The sequence below is a fragment of the Tachysurus fulvidraco genome, chromosome 6, assembly GCF_022655615.1.
Source record: "Tachysurus fulvidraco isolate hzauxx_2018 chromosome 6, HZAU_PFXX_2.0, whole genome shotgun sequence".
Lineage (NCBI taxonomy): Eukaryota > Metazoa > Chordata > Actinopteri > Siluriformes > Bagridae > Tachysurus > Tachysurus fulvidraco.
Window position 1 is genome coordinate 7,861,197 of NC_062523.1, and position 27,134 is coordinate 7,888,330.

Below are 27,134 nucleotides of genomic sequence, written 5' to 3' on the forward strand. Positions count from 1 at the left end.
GTTACTAAAGTTACTCACTTTCGGTCATGCCTGACAGTCGGTCCGACTCTAAATAAACTAATATCCCGGAGTATAATGTAACTCCTGTACACTGAACTGAGACATCTTGTGCTGAGAGTACTGGGAGCGCGAGCTGTTGATACTGCGCATGCGTGAATTACTGAACCGATACAGCGAATCACCAGTACACTGAACTGAGAACTGTTTCTTTCGGACGCGTCCGAGAACCGATGAATTGGTACAGCGAATCATCAGTACACTGAACGAACTGTTTCGGACGCGTCCGACATACTGTTGATGCTGCGCATGCGTGAACCTGCAGAGCAAATTATACATATTGGGATATGCATAGTAACTAGTCATAGGCTATTAAACATTTTTATATTAAAAAAAATCTATATATGTCACTCAATATATGTCAGTTAATTTTACTATTGACTATTGTGCAGGTTAGTCTGTATTTTTATATGCCGCTTTTTGTAAGTTGATGAAAACTAGTTTATTAACTTTATACCTTTAAGACACGTAAAACATCCACGTTTGCACATAAATGCCTGTACTGGGTGTTTTAGTTGCAAAACTTAAATGTAAGAAACGTATTCAACTAAAGTTATGATTACAAAGAACTTTTCGAATTTCGTTAAATTGACTGTATTATCTGCCGGCAGCGGGATGATGGAATTTGCGTCATTACGTATAACTGGTGAACTGGATTTTTGAACTGGCTCATTAAATCGATCTGTCCGAAAGAACCGGTTCGCGGAAAAGAACCGAGCTTCCCATCACTAATCACTTTAGCATTTTGAATAAAACGACTCTTCTGGAATCGACTCATGGGCAAGAGGTCATACGCTGGTTGCTAAACTATGGCATGTTCCGACTTCCTTTTTGTCTTTGGACGATTCTGATTGGATGACGGGCTGCATGGCTGTCCCGCCCCTCTCTCTCAATTGGCCGAAGGTACCGTCATAGCAACAAATCCGATAAAATATTTAGCCGTGTGTGGAAGTGGCGATAAAAGCAGAATAGTCTACATTAAGTGCTGCAGAAGGATTTTACCACATTTTTAAATCGCTGCTTCTTCTTCTTAATAATTACGTGTAGCCATTTTACAAGGAGTTTAACGTGACTGATCAATGTTTATCTGTCCTTAACATGGACTGTCGAATACTGTCTATTCAGAGCCACGTGGTTAGAGGATACGTAGGAAACAAGGCAGCTACTTTTCCTTTGCAGGTAAGAAGACTTCCTGTGCAACTAAAACACTTTATTCATGTGTAAACGTGTGTGCCTTAAAATGAATGGAGCAGTGAGAAGTGTGTGTGTGTGTGTGTGTGTGTGTGTGTGTGTGTCTGTCTGTCTGTCTGTCTGTCTGTGTGTGTGTGTGTGTGTGTGTGTGTGTGTGTCTGTGTGTGTGTCTGTGTCTGTCTGTCTGTCTGTCTGTGTATGTGTGTCTGTCTGTCTGTGTATGTGTGTCTGTCTGTCTGTGTATGTGTGTCTGTCTGTCTGTGTATGTGTGTCTGTCTGTGTGTGTATGTGTGTCTGTGTGAGTGTGTATGTGTGTCTGTCTGTGTGTGTATGTGTGTCTGTCTCTGTGTCTGTGTGTGTCTGTCTGTGTGTCTGTCTCTGTGTGTGTATGTGTGTCTGTCTCTGTGTCTGTGTGTGTCTGTCTGTGTGTCTGTCTCTGTGTCTGTATGTGTGTCTCTGTGTCTGTATGTGTGTCTCTGTGTCTGTATGTGTGTATCTGTGTCTGTGTGTGTTTTGTTTCGTTTCTCTTTATAGGTGCTTGGCTTCGAAGTGGACTCTATAAACTCAGTACAATTCTCCAATCACACAGGTAACCAACCCTCTCAGTTTGCTGAAACAGTACAATTGTCATAGCGCACTCACACACTAGTTCACAATGTTTACGTGTAATGAATAAATGTGTATAGTGATTCACAGACTCGACTTCAGGTTAGACTGATAATCTGATTATAGATTTAATACTCATACGGTATGTATTGTCTTGTATAGTCTGTATTATCCTATCTTGTATAGTATAGTGTTATTTATGTCTGTACTTTTGAGAGCCACAAACAGCTAGAACCAAATTCCTTGTGTGTCAACACACTTTGGTAATAAACCTGATTCTGATAAGGTTGAGTTATGATGGGTTTACCGATCAAGATAAGTAAGGCTTTGTTGCATACATTTAATTATGTTGAAGAAATATTTGATATCTATTCTGCACTGACCTACTTTATTACATGTGCACAGTAATAAACTTTACAGCAAGAAAATAATATGTATTTGATGAAAGTATTTGATTGCTAATGTCTATTATTTACAAACAGAAAAACCCAGAAGAGGTGAAAATCTGTGCCGTGCTGTGACTCTCTGATTTTTCTGAAACGCATGCAGTTTTTATTTGGACTTTATCCAGAATCTAGAATCCGAGCGCTTGATTAACCAAGTACGCTTGTGCATACAAGGAATTTGTTTTAGTGTCATACGCTTTCAGAACACAGAGACAACACACTGATAAAACAGATACAAAAAAACCCCACGTATGTAAATACAAATAGACATTAAATAAATTGTATGTACAGTTGTGCTATAGATGATAGAACAGAATGAGATACAGGAATGTACTAGGATGGAGGTAAAAAATAAATGCAAGGTTATTGCACAATTTTATTGCGTAATGGTGGAATATTTAACTGTTCATGAGGTCGATTGCCTCAGGGAAAAGAAACTGTTCTTGTGACTGGTTGTGCTAGTATTTGGGGCTCTGTAGTGCCTCAAGATAAAAGTTTAAAAAGTGTATGACTTGGAAGTGAAGGATCCAGAATGATTTTCTGAGCCCTTTTCCTCGCTCTGGATATATAGGTGCATCTCATTAAACTAGAATGTCATGGAAAAGTTCATTTATTTCAGTAATGCAACTCAAATTGTGTAACTTGTGTATTATATGAAATCAGTACACATAGACTGAAGTAGTTTAAGTCTTTGTTTTTTTTTAATTGTGATGATTTTGGATCACATTTAACAGAAACCTGGGCTTCCATGCCACCTCAGATGTGCCACAGACTTATCACCTCTATGCTACGCCGAATTGAGGCAGTGATTAAAGTAAAATGTATTGAGTACATATACAGTAAATGAACATACTTTCCAGAAGTCCAACAATTCACTACAAATGTATTTTTATTAATCGTATGAAGTATTCTTCGTTTTTGAGATTTTTTTGTTGAATGTGAGCCAAAATCATCATCATTAAAAGAACCAAAGACAAAACTACTTCAGTCTGTGTGTACTGAATTTATATAATACACAAGTTTCACTATTTGATTTATGATTACTGAAATAAATAAACTTTTCCACGACATACTAGTTTATTGAGATGCACCTGTATATTGGACTTGACGGGTGGGCAGGGGAACACTAATAATCCTTTCGGCAGTCCGAAACGTTCTCTGTAGTCTTCTGACTCGATGACTGCTGAGTAGAACTGTTTCACCAACTCCGTATATCTACTTTAAATAAGTGGAATATTAAAATACCATTAACACACCTTTTTATTTCTTTCTTTTTTCTCATCCATGTAAAATATAGTGAGGCTTACTATAGTCTGCAAGTAATGGCTCACTGGCTACCCTTGTTCAGAAGGCTTAAAAATGGATGTGTGTGCCCCATTTTTCTGCTAGTGGTCGAATGGCTGTGCCAGCTCCCTGCATTGTGGCCCCTAGAACAGCAAGGGGCCTGTTTTTTCACATCTCTTGTGTTTCTCATATCAATAGTGTGCTCTCATTTACCCTCACTCCTCTCTACTCTCAGTTTTGTTTCTCTCCTATTATTTTGTTCCTGCATTCTGGGCCATGTGCCAGGGACACCGAGTACTTGGGATGTTTCTTTCATTTTAATGCGGTCACTTAGCAGCCCACTGTTTTAACCTTACCTCCCTGATCTTTTATGCTTTTTCATGCCAAAAGCGATTTGAAAGTCAGAACCCGTCAGCACACAAAATAATCTGTAAAGTATTTATTATTTGTCAAGTGGGTTTTTATTGTCATTACACTTTCTAGCTTGTATACATTGAAATAAAATGTTGTTTCTCCTGACTATGGTGCAGCACACAACAGTACATACAACAGCACGAGTGCAGGATGATAAATTTACAGAAGGTTGGGGTCGGAGCGCAGGGGCAGCTATAATACAGCACCCCTGGAGCAGGGAATGTTAAGGGCCTTGCTCAATCGCCCGACAGTAGCAGCTTGTCAGTGCTGGGGCTTGAAACCCGACCTTCTAATCAACAAACCATAGCCTTAAACACTTGAACCCCATATAATATTGCTTCCCAAATTTATTTATGTTGAGCAATTAAAGTCCTGGGGTTCAGTGGGGTTGAGGTCAGGGCTCTGTGCAAGACAGAGTTTGGTGTTAAAGTTCCTGAACACCAATCTTTACAAATATTGCATTTATGGGCTATTGTGCACAGGAACATTTGACATACTTGATCACGTTTGTGCCGATCACATTTACAACAGGCCAGCATATTATTTCCATGTACTTTTTTCCAAATCAACTTACAATGAAATGCAAGCAAAGTGATCTATTCAATTCAGTTCGGTTTTATTTCTATAGCACTTTTAAGAATGGACATGGATTCAAAATGTTTAAAATGAAAGCAGAAGACAAAACAAGTAGTGCTATCATACAAGATTCTTATCTTAAGTGTTAGATAAAATTTCTGCTTCCTGGAATGTGGTTGGACGTTCTTCTGGTTGTGATGACATTTGGACATAGAGTGTATCTCCATGTCTAGGATTGGAGGATTATCTCCATGTCTGATCAGTAGAGTTGTTTTCTGCTGCAAATCACAGTCCAGATTACTAAATCACAAACAGGTTATATACTGGCCCATTAGAGGCATTTTCCTGGAGTAATGTGTGATCTGCATGTATCATTTGGTACTGAGTGTACTCAGTTTAGCATTAGAGAGAGAATAGATGTTGGTGAATGACTTGAACTTGAGTGAACTTGGGAAGGCAGCATGAGAGAAAAGGTTAGAGAGTCTTTGTCCAAAGAAACTAAGTTTCTCTTAGTTACTGGAATGATTTATTGTTTTATCTGTGCAGAGTGTGTTATTCATTTTTGCAAGATATTTTTTGTTACAGCTGTTGCACATCTGTCAAGGTTACATTCAGATACATACTGCATCACTGAACCCTCTGTGTATAATTTTCTGTGTGTCTTGTCTTGTTAAAAACACACAGCTCCATTAATGTGTTTGACATTGTCTTGAATGAAACACTAGGTGTTTAGATTTAATCTAAGTTCTTATTCTTTTGAGAACGGATTAGGCTTTCACTGCATGCAGGGGATTAATTCTGGGGAATGTTTGACGTCGAGCTAAGCTTATACTAGTTGTTCATACATTCACTTTGCCTTTGCCTTTCCTTTCGAGTCACACAGTAGCTTGTTCATTATCTAAGTGAGTTAAGCAAAAGGACAGCAGTACTTTCTGTAGATTATTTACAGGTAAGTAAATTAGGACATAAAAAGTACTTTTTTGTTTAACAAATTCATGTCCCCTTCTCTCAAATGTGTGCAAATGATGCATGCCAAATAAACCAGAAGGATTTTAGCAGGATAGTGTGGAAATTTAAAACAATTTAAAAAATAAAATGTTAGAAACTGCATTAAAAAAATAGCCTGCCAATTGACTTTATGTTTTTTTGAACCCATATTCAGATATGTTTTTTCTATTCATGTGACGCTACACATGTGGGTGAGAATAAAGTAAAATGGGATTTTCTCTCTCCATTTGGATTTGATTAGCTTGTGAAAATAGAACAAGGAGTCAGATTAGCGATCTAATACAGGCTGCCACTGGGTATGTAGACCTCGATGCTGACCATTTGTCTGTTTGTCTTCTAGGATACGAACACTGGAAAGGACAAGTGCTGACTGCTGATGAGCTCCACGTCCTTTACGAAGGAATTAAACTTAACAAAGTCAACCATTACGACTATGTGCTTACAGGTGCATGAATTCACTGTAACATCAATTTTATTGTACTGTATTATGTGCTTGTGTTCTGTTTTTTTAAATCTATTATTGACATTTTATTGTTTTTTTGCATTGATGTAAAAATTTTAGAAATAAAATTGACATTGACATCATTTTTCAGCTTGTTGGGAGCTGAAGCGTGCCAACCCCAGGCTTGTATATGGTAGGAGGCCAAGATTTCCAACATTTAAAACATTTCAGAAAATGGGACAATGTTTATCATGCTTCCTATTTCTGTCTTCCTTTGGTATCATACTCAGAAACCACCGGATTGTTTGTTTGTGGTTGGTTTTGTATCACATGGATTCTAAGAAATCTGTAGCACAAGAGATACAAACTGTATCATGTCTAGGAATTCAAAGTCTCATTCCTTCTAAGGTATTAGCAGTGACCTACTAATGACATTTATTTTTAGTTATCAAACCAAAAAAGAAATAGTTCTGAAGTTTGGGGAAAAACTCAACAAGTAAGTTATGAAGTGAAGCATCAGACATTCTTGGTTATGTGTTTATGGTATATTTTATGAATTATATGTTAATTATATGTTTATAGAATTATCATTATATGAATCATTCACTGATGCATTAATCCAAGCAGTGATATGAGAAAAGAGTATTTTTTTTTTTTATTGTTGTCAATTTATTATCAAAGATAAGCTCACTAATATTTGTGCACGGCACCTGACTAAGCTGCAGACAGATGAATGAGGTTAATATTACCATGTTTCTGTTGTTTTTCAGTATGTGATCCAGTTATGGGAGATAATGGATCAATGGTGAGTAGCCTAATGAGCCATGTCAATCTTTTCACTCCATCACTTTTTTCTTTACTTAGGAAAAGTTTGAGGAATGGAATTTATTATCGTAGGTTAGAGAAGGCACGGTGGCATGGTGGTTAGCATGCTTGCCTCTTACCTTCGAGGTATGAGTCCCACCTTTCTTTTGGGTTCTCCAGCACCCACCTCGAGTCCAAAGGCTGATTGGCATCTATAAATTGTCCATAGTCCATGGATGTGGTTATTCAGTCAGTTTTTCACTTATACACACTTCAATTCATTCATTAAACATTCGTTATTTGAGTTTATAGTCATGCTGCACAGATCAACATTTGTTTAGCCTGCCAGTCCTGATGACTGGAATAGGTTAAGAGGAAAGAATTAATTAATACATTTTTTTTGCTCTAAATGTAAGAAGAGAGGTTTCTAAATGAAGGACAAACTGGTGCTTCCTAACAGCATGTTTTTTTTTTGTAGTGTGTAATATAAGCTCCGCCTGAAATAAATTTATTCAGAGAACAGTCAGTAAAATGTCAGTTATGATATATTTTATTTAACCATACTTAATGTATTATCTTCAGTAATAACACTTTATCTTGGTCAAAATCCTGGAGGATCTGGAGCTTTTCCTGGGAATCCATGATGTTTAGTGGTGTTATGAGTGGTGCTGTGATGCCACACCATGTTATACCGTTATGCGCTGTATCTGTTGTGCCTTGTATCAGGTGATCCAACTGAACAGGAAAAGGTGACTTTAACTTAACACTTACACCGATGTTCAAAAGTTTGGTAATCACTTGGAAATTTCCTTGTTTTCCGAAGAAAATGCCACTATTATTAATTTCAAAAACACCAAATTAATCAGATGTTTTTTAAAGAAACAACTCAGTTGCACACAACGGCCCATTATCAGCAGCCATCTGTCATCTGTTTCAATCATTTGCTTTATTTCAGTCTCTCTTTGGTAATCCCATTATTTATTTAAGGCTTATTGATTATTTTGAAAACCTTTTTGCAGTTGTGTTAGCACAGCTAAAAAGGTTTCTACTGATCAAGGGAGCAATAAATGTGGCTTTATTTAGGTTAGTTTTCTTTCTGGAATTTCACAAGCTGTGGGTTTATTTACATCCTCAAAATAGCCGGAAAGAAATCTATTTCTTTCTTTATATAGGAAGAAATTATCGAACCATGCCATGATCTAGACCAGGGGTCGGCAACCCGCAGCTCCGGAGCCGCAAGTGGCTCTTTCATCCCTCTGCTGTGGCTCCCTGTAGATTTGGAAAATAAATATTTAATTTAATTTAATTTTAGTTTGTTAGTTTAAAAAAATGTAATTCTAAATTCTAAGATTATGATGCTCTTGTAACATTAAAATAAACCGACTGACTTGCGAAATCCAACATACAGAACCAGACGCGTTTTTGGTTTGCTGCAGCCGGCAAGTCATGCACGGCTGTCAAGTGTCACGCATTGAGCGTGACAGTCACGCATTTGGGTATTTTATCACGCTCTAACGCCACACATCATATTTCTCACGCAGAAAAAAACTTTTTGAAAAAAATAACTTTTATTTATCATATATTTAATATGCCACAGCACCCAAAATGTATCAGTCCGCACCGCTGTCTCAGTTCTTAGTCGAGCTTATCAGCCAATCAAAAAAAAAGAGGCTATACAATAGCCAATCAGAAAATAGCATTATCTGGGAAAGATTTAACGCAACAACCAGTGGAAAAAAATTCGGGTTGCGTGCGGGTGTGGTGGTGGGGTGTGGGGTGTATGCGGTGGGGGTGGAGGGTGGGGTATTGGGGGTATGGAGTTGGAGAGGTCACGCTTGCCTGTCTTCAAAATTTGAGAACCCTGGTCTTGAATACAAAGAGGACTTAGACATTGAACATTGTATTTGAAAGTAACCTTCAACTGGATGGGTCAAATGCAGAGAACAAATTCTGAGTATGGGTCACCATTCTTAGCCGTATGTCACTTCACTTTCACTTTAAATATTTGCCTTGACTTACGCTTTAGAATGTAAAGTTAAAGACTTAAGTTAAAATATATTGCTACCATAAAGGCCCTTGCTTTGGTGGGCCAACATTTATTCTAATGTTCCGTCTAAAGCAGTGGTCATGCAGGCCTGGGCTGGCACGTTAGCTCTTTGGGTGTAACTTGTGCTACACTAACCTCCACCCTGCAAAATCCTAAACTCAGTATCCATAACAGGACCTCAACCTTCAAACCGTGAAAACAATCCAGCAATGAATATTTCAATCAAGCTGATATTCAAGTTCTTTAAATGATGTTGTCAACTATTTATTTTTATTTTTATTTTGATTGAGCCATGCAAAGCACACTGTATTCCAGTTGACACCCAACAGCAGGATAATTAGGTAAAGTGTAGTTCTTTGTGGTCTTACTTGTCCACACACATTCAAGTAGGACTTGTTCACAATAATAACAGGAAACTTCTACAATAAAAACCTAAATAAATGTCCAAATTAAACTATATAAAAAAATAAAATGAAGGAACTGGAATCTATGAAACCCAACACATGACTATAATATTCTCTATTATTGCTTAGAAATGGTCTTTGCCTCATTAGACAAGGCAAGGCATCAGATTAGTTTTACACACAGTCACATTACACTAGATCATATGACATTTCCTCATATGACATTTCGCAGTGTCCTAGATTTTGTTGCTTATGTTTCCTGGCAGCACATCATGTATTTCCACATTAGACTTAATTAAAATGTTTCTTAAACACAGAAATGTATAAATCATGACACTGTAACTCATCATTAGTATTGAATCAGCACCACTGTAGCCAAGTTAACCGTGACAAGTTACTGTCTATAATTTGTAGTGTTCAGCAGCTGTCCTCATTTGGAAATAGGTTACTAAATTTCTTGAACATGTGTTTCTCAGTATAATAGTCTTAACTTTATTAATATTACAATTACACAAGCAGAATTCCTCAATGATTTCTAAAGATTAGGTTTATTTCAGAGCGCACAGAGAGCACTAGAATATACAACATCACAAACTTGAACAATTAATACCATTCAAATACAAAAACTATAATTTGCTGCCACAAAGAAGCCTTTATAAAAGTGTTTGCTGAGAACAAAGTAAGAGTTTCAAGACTGTATTACTCTGAAAGGAAAGGTGTCTCTGATATACTAATCCAACCACATTGTAAGAGTGCTAATAAAAGAATGATGCCAGTCTTTCCATGTTTAATCTCAAAACATCCGTAAGTTGCTTACTTTCATATAACTTTCTTATGGCAATAATTCCTCAACCCAGCGTTTTTTTTTGTTAAGGTTAGTTCAAACTGCTCAAAATATTTTTGTTTGCCTGCAGAAATAAAATTTTGTTTACTCTGTAGCACTTCAGTGATTTCATAAATGCAACACACTACAGTTTTTTTCTATACTTTCCATAAAGGTAAAAAACGATATATGCAGTGTTCTCTTCATTTTAGATGTCAAAATGGTTTTGTGGCTCCCTGTGTTGTTTTTTTCTGTGGGAAACGGGTCCAAATGGCTCTTTGGGTGTTTAAGGATGCCGACCCCTGATCTAGACCCTTCATTAGAACAGTGCAAACTGATTTAAACCAGAACAGAAAAAAAAAAGAAAGTTCCAAGTGATCCCAAACTTTTAAATGTGGTGTGATTGAAGATCTTTTTTTTTTTATTTTTTATTTTTTTTTAGCAGTTTTTGTTCTATGTAGCACCATGGTCTTGGAGAAACGTTGTCTCATTTCACTATGAGCTTCTTAACTTGAAGCGCATTTAAAATATGAGAAAGACCTCCTCGTCCCGCTGTACATTCATACACTCATGTTTTGTGTCCTTCTTGTAGTACGTTCCAGAAGCCCTGCTGCCTGTCTACAGGGAAAAGGTGGTGCCACTGTCTGACATCATAACGCCTAACCATTTTGAGGCACAGTGAGTTCTTAACTGATTTTCTGACTAATGCCTCTTTTCCACCAAAAAGAACCGAGTGCTGTTTCAGAGCTAGCGCTAGTGCTGTTTCAAAGTTGGTTCCACTGGCAAACCTTCTAAGAACCGGTTTGCCTTTCCACCAGCTAGAGAGCCATCACAGCGCAGAGTGTGACGTCACTGTATACGTGTCACGTGTCCCAGCAACGTTAGCGCAGCAGCGGCAAACACAACATCAACAATGGCGGATGTTGCTTTACTGTTAATGCTCATGGCTTTGCAAACATACATTGTCATCCAAACACGGCGAATCCAACGTGTACGTGCAGCTCCGTGTAATCTGTATAAATGGAGGTTGTAATCGAGAAAGTACATAACATTATTTTATCATTAACACAGAAAAAAAGATAGCCTTAGCATGTAGCTACCTACTATCATGTGTGCTGATAAGTGATCATATTGCGGTAAAGTAAAAGTGTATTAAACATTAGCATACTTAAGGTACATTATCAAATGCGCAAACAGTAGCCCCGCCCCCAGCCCCTAATGCAAGCGGTTCTTAAGTCTAGACCAGCAATGTTTTGGTGCTACTTAAGAACCACTTTTCCTTGTTCAGAGCCGGTGCTTTGGCTGTCGAAAAAGAAAGAACTGGTTCTCAATTAGGCTTTGGCTCTGAACCAGCACTCAAACTGCCTCGGTGGAAAAGGGGCATAAGGAGCTTTTATGTCAGGCCTTTAATGTGGTTAATTGTTTTGATCACATTTTCTTAATGGTCAAATGAGACTTTTTATATGCTTACACTGTATATAAATAATCCATCGATCATGGTGAGTGCTTTACTTCATTCATCAGTCTTCTCTTCTCTGCAAAGAGCCCATTTGGCAACAGATTTTCATCCGGTCCTTTCATTTCATTGAAAATGAAAGGAATGAATTCAACAAATAGACTCAAGTGTCATTGATTTACATTTACAGCATTTAGCAGGCACTCTTATCCAGAGTGACTTACATTTTTATTTCAGTTTATACACCTGAGCAATTGAGGGTTAAGGGCCTTACTCAGGGGCCCTGCAGTGGCAACTTGGTGGACCTGGGTTTCGAACCAATGACCGATCAGTCGAACACATGGATGTTTGTGTAAAATTTCTGAATAAGATTGAAGAAACCAGGTGCTCTATATCAGTTGTCCCCGACCCCCGGTCCGCGGAGCGGTACCGGTCCGTGGATCAAATGGTACCGGGCCGCCCAAGGAACATTACTGTGGTGTATTTCTTTCGGGTTTGTGCGACTTTCGACTTTTAACGAGAGGTTAACCGGGAGCTGAGAACCTAAAGCCGCACCATGCGCAAAATAGTGCTTGGTGTATGTGAGAGACCGCACCATGTGCAAAATAGTGTTTGGTCTACGTGTATTTTGTGTTTACTCAAATGTTGCCCACAAATTAGCAAAAATGAGCACGAAACAGACAACATTAGAAGGTTTCCTTGGGAAAAAGAAAAGGCCCAGTGAAGAGACAGAAGAAGAGCCTTCTACATCAAAGAAACATAGAACTTTTAACAGACAATACCATGAGTCCTACTTAAAATATGGATTTATCTGGACAGGTGATTCCCACACACCAACCCAGCTCTGCAGAGTTTGTGGCAACCAGCTCTCTCATGAGGCAATGAAACCTTCAAAACTGCTTCGCCACTTGAACGCCAAGCACCCTGGTTTAAAAGACAAGCCCCTGGAGTATTTTGACAGAAAAAAATGGGAACACGAAGGACAGAAGAAATTTGCTAACCATACTGCTAAGGCTAAAAAGCCATTCACTATCGGTGAAAAATTGATCTTGCCCTCTACTAAAGACATTTGTCGTGAACTTCTAGGACCGGCTGCTGTGGAAAAGATAGCACATGTGCCTTTGTCGGCTAGCACTGTGACTAGGCGCATTGAGGAAATAGCCGAAGACATCGAGACACAATTGTTGGAGAGGATTAATACATCAACGTGGTACGCACTCCAGGTTGACGAATCTACAGCTTTCGACAACAAGGCAATACTACTTGTTTATGTGCGATATCTATATCAAGAGGATGTGCATGAGGATTTGTTATGTGCATTTGTTATTTGTTATCTTTGCCAACCAACACCACAGGAGCAGAACTGTTCAAGTCACTGGATGGTTATATATCAAGACAACTAAAATGGTCCTTTTGTGTCAGCATATGCACAGACAGAGCTGCTGCCATGACCGGACGACTGTCTGCTCGGATTAATGAGGTTGCACCCGAGAGTGAATCTGTTCATTGTATCGTTCACAGGGGAATGCTGACAAGCTGAAAAATGTCACCGGAATGTAACAGCGTATTGATTGTCATTAAAGTTATTAACCACATCAAAGCACACGTCCTTAACTTGGGCCTGTTTGAGCAGTTTTGTGAGGAGATGTACGCAGAGCACAGATGCCTTCTCTTATACACAGAAATAAGTTATCCAGAGGAAAATCGCTAACCAGAGTACGAGAGCCATTGCAAAGATTTCTCTCAGAAGAGAAGTCACTGCTGGCAGCACATTTCAGTGACAAGGTACGGGTCGCAAAACTGGCTTACCTGTGTGACATGTTCAGCCTGCTCAATGAACTCAATCTGTCCCTTCAGGGGAAAATGACAACTGTTTTCATGTTGGCAGACAAAGTAGCTGCATTTAAAGCCAAACTGGAGTTGTGGGGACGGCGCGTGAACGGAGGCATTTTGGACATGTTTCAGACATTAGCAGGGATTTTAGGTGAGACTGAGCCTGAGCATTCACCCAGTTGGTGCACGATCACCTGTCTTTGCTTTTAAAAGAGTTCGATTGCTACTTCCCAACCACAAACTGGTAAGGAATGGATCCACGACTCATTTGTCAACAAACCAGGCGAATCTAGCATGTCTGTGCAAGAAGGATAGCAACTGTTGGAGACTGCAAATGACGGCGGCCTTAAAACTACATTCGAGACAACAACTCTGCCGGTGTTCTGGGACAACTGCTCTATATGTATTATGAGCTCTGCAGGCAATTATGTCTTTTATTTGTTTTTAATAATACCTTTCAAGATGACAAACTACAAATGTTTAACTACGATGATAAAGAAATGTGAATCTTTCCTAGCATGTGCAATAATTGGGCTCTAAATCCGAAACAAGAAAATGAAAGTATGTACAGTCATGTGAATAAATTAGGACACACAGTAAGTATTCAGTTCTTTATCACAAAATGTCAACATGTAAATTTCTGATTTAGTTTTAATTTGTACCTGTAGATGGAAGTGATGTAAAGGCATGTCAACAACAGAAAAGAAATCACACTGTTTTCACTTATTAAACAAAAGAAATCAAAAAATGAGTATTTCAACTGAGGAAAAATCGCCGTAATAGCTAGTATTTCCCACTTTGGCTGAAACAAACTCAATGAGACATTTCTGTATCCTCTACCAGTTCCTGACATCGACTGGAAGATATTTTCCGCCACAATCTTCCTCCTCAATGCAGAATTCTTTCAGCTGTGTGATGTTTGAGGGGTTTCTTACATTCACAGTCCGTTTCAAATCGCTCCACATGATCTCAATAGGATTTGGATCCAAGCTTTGACTTGGCCATTTCAGAATTCTCCATGTTTTACTTTTCAGTGAGTCCTTGGTGGACTTACTGGTATGTTTTCGTCATATTGCAAGGTCCAGTTCCACTTCGGCTTCAATTCTCTTGACAGATGGACTCGCATGTTCCTCAAGCATCTTCTGATACAATGTAGAATTCATAGTGGATTCTGTGATGATTATCTGACCAGGTCCTGCTACAGCAAAGCATATCCAAACCATAACACTTACACCTCCATGTTTCACAGTTGGTATCTTTTGTTGTTTACATCAAATCTGTCCACAGCACATTATTTCCAGAAGTCTTGGCCTGTCTCTGTTTTCTTTGTAAACTTCATTCTTGCCCTCATGTTTTTCTAGGAGGCAAAGGTTTCCTCCTTTCACACCTCCCATGATAATTAAAGTTGTTCAGTCTCTTTCTGATTGTTTAATGCAACTGTGACCTGAGCTTGCTGTAGGTCCTGTGATGACATTTCAGGGTTTTTGGAGACTTTTTTTTTAAAGCATTTTGTGGTCTGCTCTTGGGGTGAATTTGGACGGCCTACCTGCCATCCTACATGATTTTAGGGACTGTGGAATGGCTGATTACAAATTCTTTGAGATCTGTTTATATCCCTAACAGACTCGAAAGCATCAACAAATCTTCTTTCTGAAGGCCTCAGAGAGCTCTTCGGATCTTACCATGTTGATACCTCCCTCTCACTTTAACAATTAAGAGCAAACCAAATTAAATATATGAGGTTTAAATAAGACAAGCTGTCTTCAAAATGCTCTGTAACCAACGTTCTAATAATTTGCCCCTGATGGTAATTTTACCTATTTAAGTACAAATAAATGTGGCGGTGTCTTTACCGTTTCATCACATTATTAAATAGTTTTTTCACATTTTACAGATTATTTAAAAAAGACCTTTCTTGGTTTTATTTGTTAAGTTATATTACTTTAATCTTTTAAATATTGTTAAAATGAAGATAATGCCCGAATGTTTAAAACCCAAAAGGCTTTCATGGGTGTCCTAATTTTTTTTACGATTGTAGGTATTTCTGTGCATCTTTTTGTGTCCTATGTTTCGCAAACAAGTCCTGTGGCCCTCATTTATAAAACTCTCTGTATGGGTTCCGGAGTGAAAGTATGTATACCCCAAAAACCAGAGGATGGCCTGAGCACAAAAAAAATGACATTTATAGAACTTTACAAACATTTGTGTGGCATGTCTGCTTTATAATCACTTTGTTGTTGAAATGTGAATACTTAAGCAATGCTTAATAAAGAAGCTTCATAACATTTGATATGAGGTATTATGTGCAGAGTGGTGATTTATTCCTGTTAAATATGAGGGGATGTGGTAGCCTGTTGGTTAAGGTTGTGAGTTTGAAGCCCACGTTCACCAGGCGGACACTACTGGGCCTCTGAACAAGTCCGTAACGTGCAATTGCTCAGTTGTATAAACAGAGATAAGGGTGTCTGCTAATGCTGGAAATATAATGTAATGAATTAATGCTTGGAGATTTTTCATATCCACATGGTGTCACTCAACACACGCTTCAATAATCCGGAAATAAAGACCCTGAGGCTGTACTTTACTCACGGAAGGAAGCGTAGTGTTTACAACTGTGACACTCATTCATTTGCACGACTTTTAATACATAAAAGATCTATGGTTGTGTGCTGGTTTGTTATTGTTGGAACATTGAGACGGTACTTACATGTCAATCAGACGCTTTGGCCAATAAAAGGTGCTATGTGCCCAGACATTGTTGCCTCAGTCTGAAGGGTTATTACACAAAACTGATACCCTTTTAAACCGAGTGCTGGTTCAAAGTTGGTTTCTACTGGCGAACCTTCTAAGAACCGGTTTGCCTACCACCGGCTAGAGAGCATCACAGAGTCGCAGCAGGCGGCAAACAAACACATCAAACAATGGTGGATGTTGCATTTACTGTTAATGCGCATGACTTTGTAAACCTTAATTAGCATCCAAACATAGCGCATCCAAGCTGGTACGTGCAGCTCCGTGTAATCTGTATAACGAAGGTTGCAATCGAGAAAGTGCATAACGTTATTTTATCAACACAGAAAAAATTAGCCTTAGCATGTAGCTACCTACTATCATGTGTGCTGATATGTAATCATATTGTTTTAAAGTAAAATATATAAACATTAGTATACTTAAGGTACATTATCAAATGCGCTATAACAGTAGCCCCGCCCACAGCTCCTGACGCAAGCGGTTCTTAGTCTAGACCAGCAACGTTTTGGTGCTACTTATGAACCACTTTTCCTGTTCGGAGCCCGGTGCTTTGGCGGTCGAAACAGAAAGAACGGGTTCTTTGCTGGGGGTTGGAGATGCTTGCCTGTCTCAATCAAACTTGAGAGCCCTGTGAAAACGTGACCACAGTTACTGTGTATCTTCATATAAAAATTGTTTATTTAAAAGATTTTCTCTTTGTTTCTAAAAGGCTTCTTAACGGAAGGAAGATCAGTACAGAAAAAGATGCGTAGAGGTGAGTCTTCATAATGCTCTACGCTGTGTAATATATAAGAACAACACTTTTTTAAAGGCTGTGCTCCCATTGGTCAGTTTGGTCTCCTCAAGGGTTTCTGGTTATTGTAAGGTTAAGTCAAGTCAAGTCAAGTCACCTTTTATTGTCACATCACCACGGCACATGTGCCATGGTGAGTGAAATTCTTGGGAGCGAGCTCAAGAAATTGCAGAACCATTTACATACAATAGTAAGAAACACAAATAGAACAATTTACAAACAGGTTAAAAAAATGTGCAAAATGCTCAGTACCATTTGAAATGTGCAAATGCGGAAAAATGTGGAAGGGATGCAATGAGCTCATGTACACATTACGCACAGTGTACTACTAGACATATATACCATACATATATGTATGTATAAGTATGAATATAAATAATATATATAAGTAGTACATACATGTAATGATATATGTATCATGTAAAGTGCAACAGACTGTACAGATACAGAAATGTCCTGTGGTACCGAGAGCTTATTGTCCGATAGATTGTTATTTTAAATTAAATGCAGTGTGTGTGTGTATAGTCCAGTGTGAACTGTTGAATATTGTGGAGTATGCTGTATGCTGTAAGAATTAAGCGTATTGGTTCAGGGAGTTTAACTCTATACAGGCTCATGACATTGTAGACTGAGGCGTAGTTTTACCAGATCTTTCCTTTCTCTGTGTTCAGCAAATGGAAAGATTTTTTGTGACAAATTTATATTACATGAACTTTGGAGAGATGCTTTCAGAATTTTCACCAGGTCTTATTCGCTGTGTTCAAATTTAACACCCTTATGTGTTGTTTGAAAGGGTAGAGTTTGCGAACATTGCAGAAGGGATAATAAAAGTGCCAGACAGAGGAATCTATCTCTCTTTTTTTTTTAAAGTCAAAGCAAATCTTTTGGCCATATACTGTAAACCATATATAATAACGAGCAGCAGAGACCTCCCTATATGACTTTGTTTTAATTACAGGTGACTCCGTCTCGTTTATAGCACTTTGTAATCAGGGACATAAGGACAAATATGGGAGAAAGATAAACTAAATATATGATAAGGGAGAAAACATGTTTTTGTTGGCAAAACTAAGAAACCTTGAGTGGAAGCATAGCAGAAATGTTTTCCATTGGATCTGCAGTTTCCCTTTTAAAATCCACAGTGTCCCATTAAAATAAAATAAATTGCAGTCTTGCAGAGCTGTAAGGTTTATTAGTTTCTGGTATATTAGGTGTACTGGGAATAACACTAACAGGAGGGTGGAGCCTGAACCTAGGATTCATAGATCAACTCAGGCTATTATCTTAAGGCAGTAATGACCGAAAGGTGTGTTGTATAATTGTACATCATTCTCACGTAGGCAATGGATCTGCTGCATGCTATGGGACCCGACACTGTTGTCATCACCAGCTCAGACCTGCTCTCTCCTCTGGGGGATCAGTATTTAGTGGCCCTTGGGAGCCAGAACACAGGTAAAAGATACAATTTCTGCTTTTGCTTTATATTATTATGTACAACTTATAATTTTCAAAGAACAGTCATATGGACACGTTTCACATTTAATGTCAAGGAAAATAAGACACTAAACCATGTGGAATGACAAACACCAGCAAAAACACAACAAACATGACATTTACATTTACATTTACAGCATTTGGCAGACGCCCTTATCCAGAGCGACGTACATAAGTGCTTAAATCTCTAACACTGAATACATTTTAATGCTGGTTCACTTAGGTTACATACTTAGATACCATGAGTTTAAAAACCATTTGTTCAAAGTTACAATGAAAAAGTGTCAAAGGTTTTTTTTTTTTTTTTTTTTTTTTTTTTTAATGCAAAAGATAAGGAATGAAGTGCTAGTTGAAGTGGTTCCTGAATAATTAGGTCTTCAATCGCCGCTTGAAAATAGCCAGTGACCTCGGCTGTCCGGACCTCTATGGGAAGTTCATTCCACCACCTTGGTGCCAGTACAGAGAAGAGTCTTGTAGTATACTTGCCTCTTACCCTGAGAGATGGTGGAACCAGTCGAGCAGTCCTGGTAGATCGAGGTTACAGGGTGCAGTGCGAGGAATGATGAGGGCTTTGAGGTAAGAGGGGGCTGGTCCATTTTTGGCTTTGTAGGCCAGCATCAGTGTTTTGAACCGGATGCGTGCAGCTACCGGAAGCCAGTGGGAACTTTGGCAGGTTGAAAAACAATCCGGGCAGCTGCATTTTGGATCATTTGCAGAGGACGGATTGCGTTCATAGGTAGACCTGCCAGCAGTTGCATTGCAGTAATCCAGTCTAGAAATGACACGAGACTGAACAAGTACCTGGGCAGTCTGTGTGGACAAAAATGGCCGAATCCTTCTAATGTTGTAGAGAAGAAACCGACATGAGCGAGTCACATTGCAACATGAGAGGAAAAGGACAGTTGATTGTCCATGGTTACCCCAAGGTTGCGAGCTGTGGCTGAAGGGGAGATCAGATCGTTGTGCAAGGATATAGCAAGATCGTGACCTGGGGATGAATCACCTGGGATGAACAGCAGTTCAGTTTTGCTAGGATTGAGCTTTAACTGATGAGCAGTCATCCATGATGAAATTTCTGCCAGACATGCTGAGATCCGGTCAGAAGCTGTGGCATCTGAGGGTGGGAAAGAGAAGATAAGTTGTGTATCATCAGCATAGCAGTGGTAAGAGAACCCATGTGATGAATAACTTCACCAAGAGAGTGAGTATACAAGGAGAAAAGAAGAGGACCAAGTACTGAGCCCTGTGGGACGCCAGTGGAGAGCCTGCGTGGAGCAGATGTCACTCCCCTCCATGTTACTTGATATGAGCGTCCTTCCAGGTAGGAGGCAAACCATTCCCAAGCTGATCCGCAAATCCCAAGACTCTTGAGGGAGGATAAGAGAGTCTTGTGGTTGACCGTATCAAACGCTGCTGAAAGGTCAAGGAGGATAAGGACGGATGATATATGATATATTGGCTGATCTAGCAGTATGTAGCTTCTCAGAGACATTCAAAAGGGCTGTCTCTGTAGAGTGAGCTGCTTTAAAGCCAGACTGTTTGGGATCTTGGAGGTTGTTCTGTGAGAGATAGACAGACAGTTGATTATAGACAATGCGCTCAAGAATTTTTGAAAGAAATGAGAGAAGTGATACCGGTCTGTAGTTACTGATGTCTGATGGATCCAGAGCAGGTTTCAGGATGGGAATAACCCTTGCTCTCTTGAAAGTAGTTGGTACCTGACCAGATGCTATGGATCTATTGACGATAGTGGAAATGAAGGGCAAGAGGTCTTGTGAGATGGTCTGGAGCATAGTGGTAGGGAGTGGATCCAATGGGCAGGTGGTAGGATTGCAGGACTGGATGAGTTGTAAAATCTCTTCTGCTGCCACAGTTGAAAAATGTGACAACGAAGGTGTAGGGGAATCCATACTCTGAGATGTAAGTGCAGTCGGGGCTGAAGTGAAGGTCCGGCAGATTTCCTCAATCTTCTCCTGGTAGAAAGAAGCAAAGTCTTCTGCAGTCAGGGAGGATGAAGAAGGTGGAGCCGGGGGGTTGAGCAGAGAAGAGATGATGTTGTGGAATTTCCGAGGGTCATGTGAGGAAGCTTCAAGCTTTTCCTTGTAGAAGGAAGTCTTGGCAGAAGTCACAGCTGAGGAGAACTTGACAAGAAGTGTTCTGTAAAAATCAAGATCTGCATCAAGTTGTGATTTCTTCCACTTTCTCTCTGATGATCTTAGCTCTCTTCGATTGTTGCGCAGCACATCTGAAAGCCAAGGAGCAGAAGAAGAAGTTTTCTTGGGTTTAGTGAACATAGGGCAGAGGGAGTCCATAGTTGAGGAAAGAGATGAGAGGAAAGTATCTGTGGCTGAGTCTAAGGGTAGTGAGGAAAAAGACTTAGCATCAGGAAGGGAAGAAAGAGTGCCAGAAGCTGCCATGACGCGACATTTGCAGGAGAGTCATCCGGGCATTCATGCGAAGATGCATTTCTGCTAAGGGAACAAAACCACAAATGGTTCTATTACTTATTCAGAGAGAGCAGGCATACTGGTATTACGGACTATGCCATTAAAATAATTTTGGTGGAAATGATCATTTCAGTAATGTATGGGAAACTTTAGCATTATCGTTTGTTTTAGATCTAAATCTAAAATCGCCGACAAAATTCTTCTGATATTTATTAACTAAAACTGTATAAAACTTATAAAAAATAAGTAACTAAAGTAATTTGGATACTACTAAATTGAACTGACTAAATTTTGTCTAAAACTAAAAAACTGCTGTCAAAATTAACGTTGGTTTCAAACCTACAGGATTTTATCAAGAGACTGTAAAAGGTTTTGAAGAAAAAAAAAATCACAAGGAAAATAAAATGAATTATTGTGTAACGTCCACAAATCTAAAGTACTAATTAAATTGTGGTGTTTATACAAGTGCTGTTTATTTCTTTAATAATATATAATCCAAAGTGTATAATCCAAATGCTATTTGCTCCATCTCTTTATTAATAGTACAATGACTGTTTGCTGTCTGGAAAACATGGATCACCAGATGGAGCGTTTGCTGATATAATTGCATTTTGAGTTATCACTGAGGTCTTGTTTGTATTTCCATGTTGCTAATGACAAACTCTGACATCTGTTTGCCCATTTAAGTGAACGCTGATGGCAGTAAAGAGAAGCAGAGGATCAGAATGGACATTCCCAAACTGGATGCTGTGTTTGTAGGTACAGGGGACCTATTTACTGCGCTGCTGTTAGCCTGGACCCACCACCACCCTAAAGACCTCAAAGTATGACACAACGCATTCTGTTCATTATTTTATCTTATGGGTCATAGCTGTGGTCGATTCTATCAGCTGAATTTCCTTAAAAGTAATAATAGTCAGTGGTGCGGCGATGAGTGAGCTGGCGCTTCTCAGTTCTTTTTATAATGCTTCCTTAACAACTGTCAAACTGAGAAACAAAACAGACAGTAGTTGTTAACCAAAACAAAATACCCAAATGTCTTTATAAAGCTTCATTTTTAGCTATATTGCAGTTATTATAAGTAAATTACTGTGGTGTGATATTACTTGTCATAAGAATAATGTAACTTGGTGGACCTGGGATTCGAACTTACAACCTTCTGATTGGTAGTCCAACACTAGGCTACCACATCCCCACTAACTACTTAGCCAAATCTAGATCAGATTTAGCCACTTGACATAACTGAATTAAATTTAATGTTTTATTTTTTATGACCAGTTTTATTTCTGCTCATCATTCTGATTTTTAAACCCCATAATGTTTGGTTGTATTCCGCTTGGAGGTGTACAGATGCATGTTTTAGTTTTAGTTTCGTTTCTTCGTAAAACACACATTGTACTATCGGGTTGGGTAATTGCTTTAGCTTCCTGTGGGCTATTGGTTGGTTAAATATATGCCAGATGTCAGTTTACTCTACAAATAGTATAAAACTGAAGTTCAATTCAATTCAAGTTTATTTGTATAGCGCTTTTTACAATAGACATTGTCTCAAAGCAGTTTTACAGAACATAAACATAGAGCAGAAGGTAAACATAGTTAATGATAAAGAAAATAACAAATAGTAAGTGCATGAATTTAAACTCTAGGTATATTTTCAACTTCCCACACAGTCATGCAAAAGTTTGAACATATCTTATATTACCATTTTTTGGTTAAACGTAAAGAAATTGGTTCTCAAGTTAACATACTATTGAATAACACTCACACACATCCACTTTTATGAGAAATAACCGTACACCTGCTTATTCACCATGTGCAGGAGCACAATACATAAAACATGCAGCTACATGTCAGGGACCTTTGTTTTGTATAATGAGCTAAAGAAACTGTTAGATGGGAAATTTTCCATTGTAATTTTGATATGAATGGTAACTGAGCTGTTGATCTGTATTTGCATAAAAATTTTTTTATTGTTCTGCTGCCACATGATTGGCTGATAAGAGTGAATGTTTGTTATAGTTGGCAGTAACTTCATCTAGTATCAGTTGCAAGATATTTTTAGACTTTCAGTAACATCTCCAATTATAGTTCTGTGAAAGACAAACAGAAGCAACACATTGCACAGCAAAGAGCTTCAGAAACACTTTATATGGGTCTCTACAGATAATTATATACGTTTGTGGTGTTTTAACAGGCAGCCTGTGAGAAAACTGTTTCAGTGATGCAGCATGTCATTAAGAGGACTATTGCCTATGCCAAGGGTAAGACTAAAGATTATCCCAGAATAACTCCCTTAGTACTATAGTTAAACAGCTCTGGGTTTATGAACAGTGGGTGTGATGGAAACAGTGTACTATGTAATTTTATTGTTTAAGAGTTCTTGAATGAAACACTTTCATTTTCTCTCGTCAGACGTGGCTGGTCCTGACCGGAGACCGAGCCCTGCACAGCTGGAGCTGAGAATGGTGCAGAGTAAAGCAGACATTGAGGATCCTGCCATAACTGTTAATGCCATTGTGCTCTAGAGTTTCACTTTAACTGTCATCCAGTGTGTAGCTGAGCCCTGACACACAAAAGCTCTCTCAAGGAGCTCATCTCACTTCAGATAACACGAATACATTATTATGTAAAACAGGAAAAACTTGTGTGAATGAATGAGACTCAAACACAGGTAAAATTACAGGTCATCCAAATACTAACCAAATACTAACTAAAGCCATGGTGGTTTTCGTGTTTGACTTCAGTACTGTATGCAAATAACGCAGAGTTTTTAATATTTTAATATAATAATGTGAGCGAAAGGAAGTCCTTATAAGGAATTACTGTAACCAGTCGGTCAGATGTTTGCTGCTACAATGGAGTTTTTTTAACGGATTAAAATATATTAAGGATAGTTAATCATTTTAAACAGATGGCAGTTAAACCGTTACAGTAGACACCATATCCTTATCGGAGTCTTTCATGAGTCTGCCACTTACAGTAAACTCGTTGTTCTTCTGTCATTCACATCCTCTTGTTTTTTAACTTCTGTATTTCACTTCTGTCATCATGATTAGTGTAATGTTTCTCTAAAAATGTTAGTCTCCTTATTAGGGAAATATCACTTAAGGGACTTATCTAATGATTCAGTAGCAAGAGTGGAGAAAGAAATTGTTATAAAATAAAAAAATATATTTTTTTTAATGCGGACCAGCAGTCAGAGAGCCAGTACTGTCTTGCATGTTGAGTGTTGCATATCTTGTGAAAGTTTTCTTTTAACACAGAATTTCATTTCTGCTGTTCTTGCCTCATTGTGGCAAATGTGGTTCAGTTCAGTTCAGTATCTAGAAATGTTGCATAATCCACTTTAGCAATTATCTTTACTTTTTCTTATGCTTCTAATGAATCTATGCATTTGATCACATTTTGTAGTCAATGTAAATGTCGCTGTATATCGGGACCTGAAAATGCTGCAGATTATTAACATAGAAGAATTAAATGATCACGTGTCTTTGTACGAGTAACTGCTGAATTTTTAATATAGCGGTAAAAATGAACACATTAACTCACTTTTACTTATCAGCTACATGAACTGTCTGCCTTTACTTTGATTATCTGATGATCCACCAACTGACTATGATGATTATCAAATAAAGTTAATGTTCTTGAGAATGTTCTTGAGCTCAGCAAATATACCATTGTAGCACCTGAATCCCAAGAACTGTTTACTTATAATGGTGAAGAAACTTGGTGTTTCTAGTTCCTCTGCAGCTGTCTGTGGTCTTTAACAGTTTTAACCGTCACTTTCTGTCACTACTCTTCTATCCAGAAAAACTACTTGCATAAGTTCTTTTGTATATTTTTGTATATATTGACATCTGGTGTTGACCATAAAACACTTTTTTCCTTCATTTTTATCAGCCTCCAGCTGGATATGCAAAAGTTTTTTTCAGATCAAAGCCAGCCATGTGAGATGTTCAGTTTAAACAAAACTTTATACCTCAGAAGAACTCGAGGCGTATGTGATTTTAATAAATAAAACTAAACACTGGGATGGAGACAGTGTATGTTTGATGTAGCAGATGGTGGTAAATCTTGAAAAAGAAGGTGTGTGTGAGTGCCATCTCACAGCTCCTGGAACTCCACTTTGATCGTGTTACTAACTGGAATTTTTTTTTTAGGTTCTATGATGTGTTTATATGTTTTCCACCGGCTTTTGGATATTCGCCATTCCCAATATTCTGCCATAGGGAAATATGATTGGATTATCTTTGTCCAGTTATCACTTGCTACTTTTGTTGTCCTAAAGTATAAAGTCAATTAGTCTTTATCCTGTTATTATATTAGACATGTGCAAAGAATTAGGTCTTCAACTGTTGTTTGAAGATAGGCAGTGACTTACCTTTTAACCTTAGAGATGGTGGAACCAGTCGAGTTCTTGTAGATCTGCGGGTGTGATGTGCAGTGTGAAGAATGATGAGGTCTTTGAGATGAGAGGTACTGTAGGTGTTTCAAATCTGATGCATGCAGTTACTGGAAGCCAGTGGAGGAGCGAAGCACGAGGGTGGTGTGACAATCTTAGGAAGGTTGATTCTTAGACTAGTCTTGGGGGGTTATTAAATGTTTAATAAAAAAAGTCAGATTCAGTGGTACTTGTGTAATAATGAGACATTTTCTTTTAGTTTTATATTTATTTATTTTTTTAATGTCTGCTTGTTTATTTGGTGAAGCATGCACCAGGTTTAGCTCAGGATGTACTTCATAACAAATTATCAAAAATATAATCTAATAAAATTATACTCTGACGTGGTTCAATTATTAGCCAAAACTGCTACAGATTTAGTCACAGAATACTCAACTATGTAATAGAGTAGGGGTTTTTAAACCGTGGGGGAAAAGATGACTAAAAGACATGGTCATTTGGCTGTAGCTAAATTTAACACCCAACCTCACAAATGTTCTTGTGTCTGAGTAATTAGAAATTAGTAATTAGAAATCCTCAAAGCTATGCCCTAAATGTACTGGAAAGCCCTGACAGATTGAGTGGAGCTCATAACAATAGCAAATGGGAACTATATCTGGACTGAAATTTTCAACAAGCACATATGGGTTTGATGGTCAGCTGTCCAGTCTTTTGGTGTAATATATTTAAGCATGGCATATCTTATTATTTTCCTCGTCTAGTATATGTCTAGAATTTCTGCCATTTCAAAATTGTCTTCACACCCTTTGGCCTTGCTTTATCACATCACAACTGCCAGTCTTTATCTGTTATATACAGGACACACCAGAGAATCCATTTGCTGAGACAACACCCAGAAAATACCAAATGTATCATGGATCTATACTGTATCAACACTTGAGAACCACTTGATCATAGAACCACAGTTAAACATAAAGGAAGTTTTACTCTACTATTTAATATAATAACATGCATTAATTCAAGTCAATAAGCAACCTGGTGCAGACAGTACAAGACAAAAGACAAAAAGACAGTGCAGGACAAAAGACAATACACAAACAACAATACACAAAAGCAGCACTATCCAGTGTACATACTGTATGTTCTATAGTACACATGCAGAAACACTGGAATGAACACAATATAGTAGCAGCAATATGATAGAGATTAAAGTGAGGTTTCCTTGACCAAGTGGTAGACAGGTATCAAGAAGTAACTTATCATAATTTTGATAACCATATGACACTTTAATCTTGTCTAATAATCAATCATACAGCTTTATAATATGATTATAATGAAATATAATTCTTCATAATATTTGGTTGTCTTTCAGCTGCTCAGCATACATTTGATTTGACACACATTTTGCACTAGATGCACTTTCTGACGCACCCCCCAGGCTTGGGAATATTCAAATACATCTTTCATAAACCCATCTAGCTACCAGGAGATAACCAAAGTATTTGACTATACAAAAAACTAAACCCTTGCATAATTTGCATTAGGTTTTGCATGGCAGATGGTTGAATGCAAGCAAACAAGTACTGACAGAAATATTATGAAATCTAATGTAGAAAGTAAACTCTAATAAGAACGAAGTTAAACACTGCAACATCTTTTCTTCACAAAAGTTTAACATGCCTTCTATACTCAGTAACACATAGTGTTAAATAACACAGCTGCTACATTTTTGCCATTTTGCAGATGCCCTTATTCAGAGCAGCTTACATTCATCACATATTATATATAACTTAGGGTTGAAGGCCTTGCTCAAGGTAGTGGCTCAGAACTATAGCGAGCTACCACTTCCCTGTATG

At 38.2% G+C, this 27,134-nt stretch overlaps 1 pseudogene; it reads left to right on the forward strand.

Moving 5' to 3' along the window:
* The first annotated feature begins 959 nt into the window (after positions 1–959).
* LOC113640957 lies at positions 960–24,524 on the forward strand (annotated as a pseudogene).
* Positions 24,525–27,134: the final 2,610 nt, after the last annotated feature.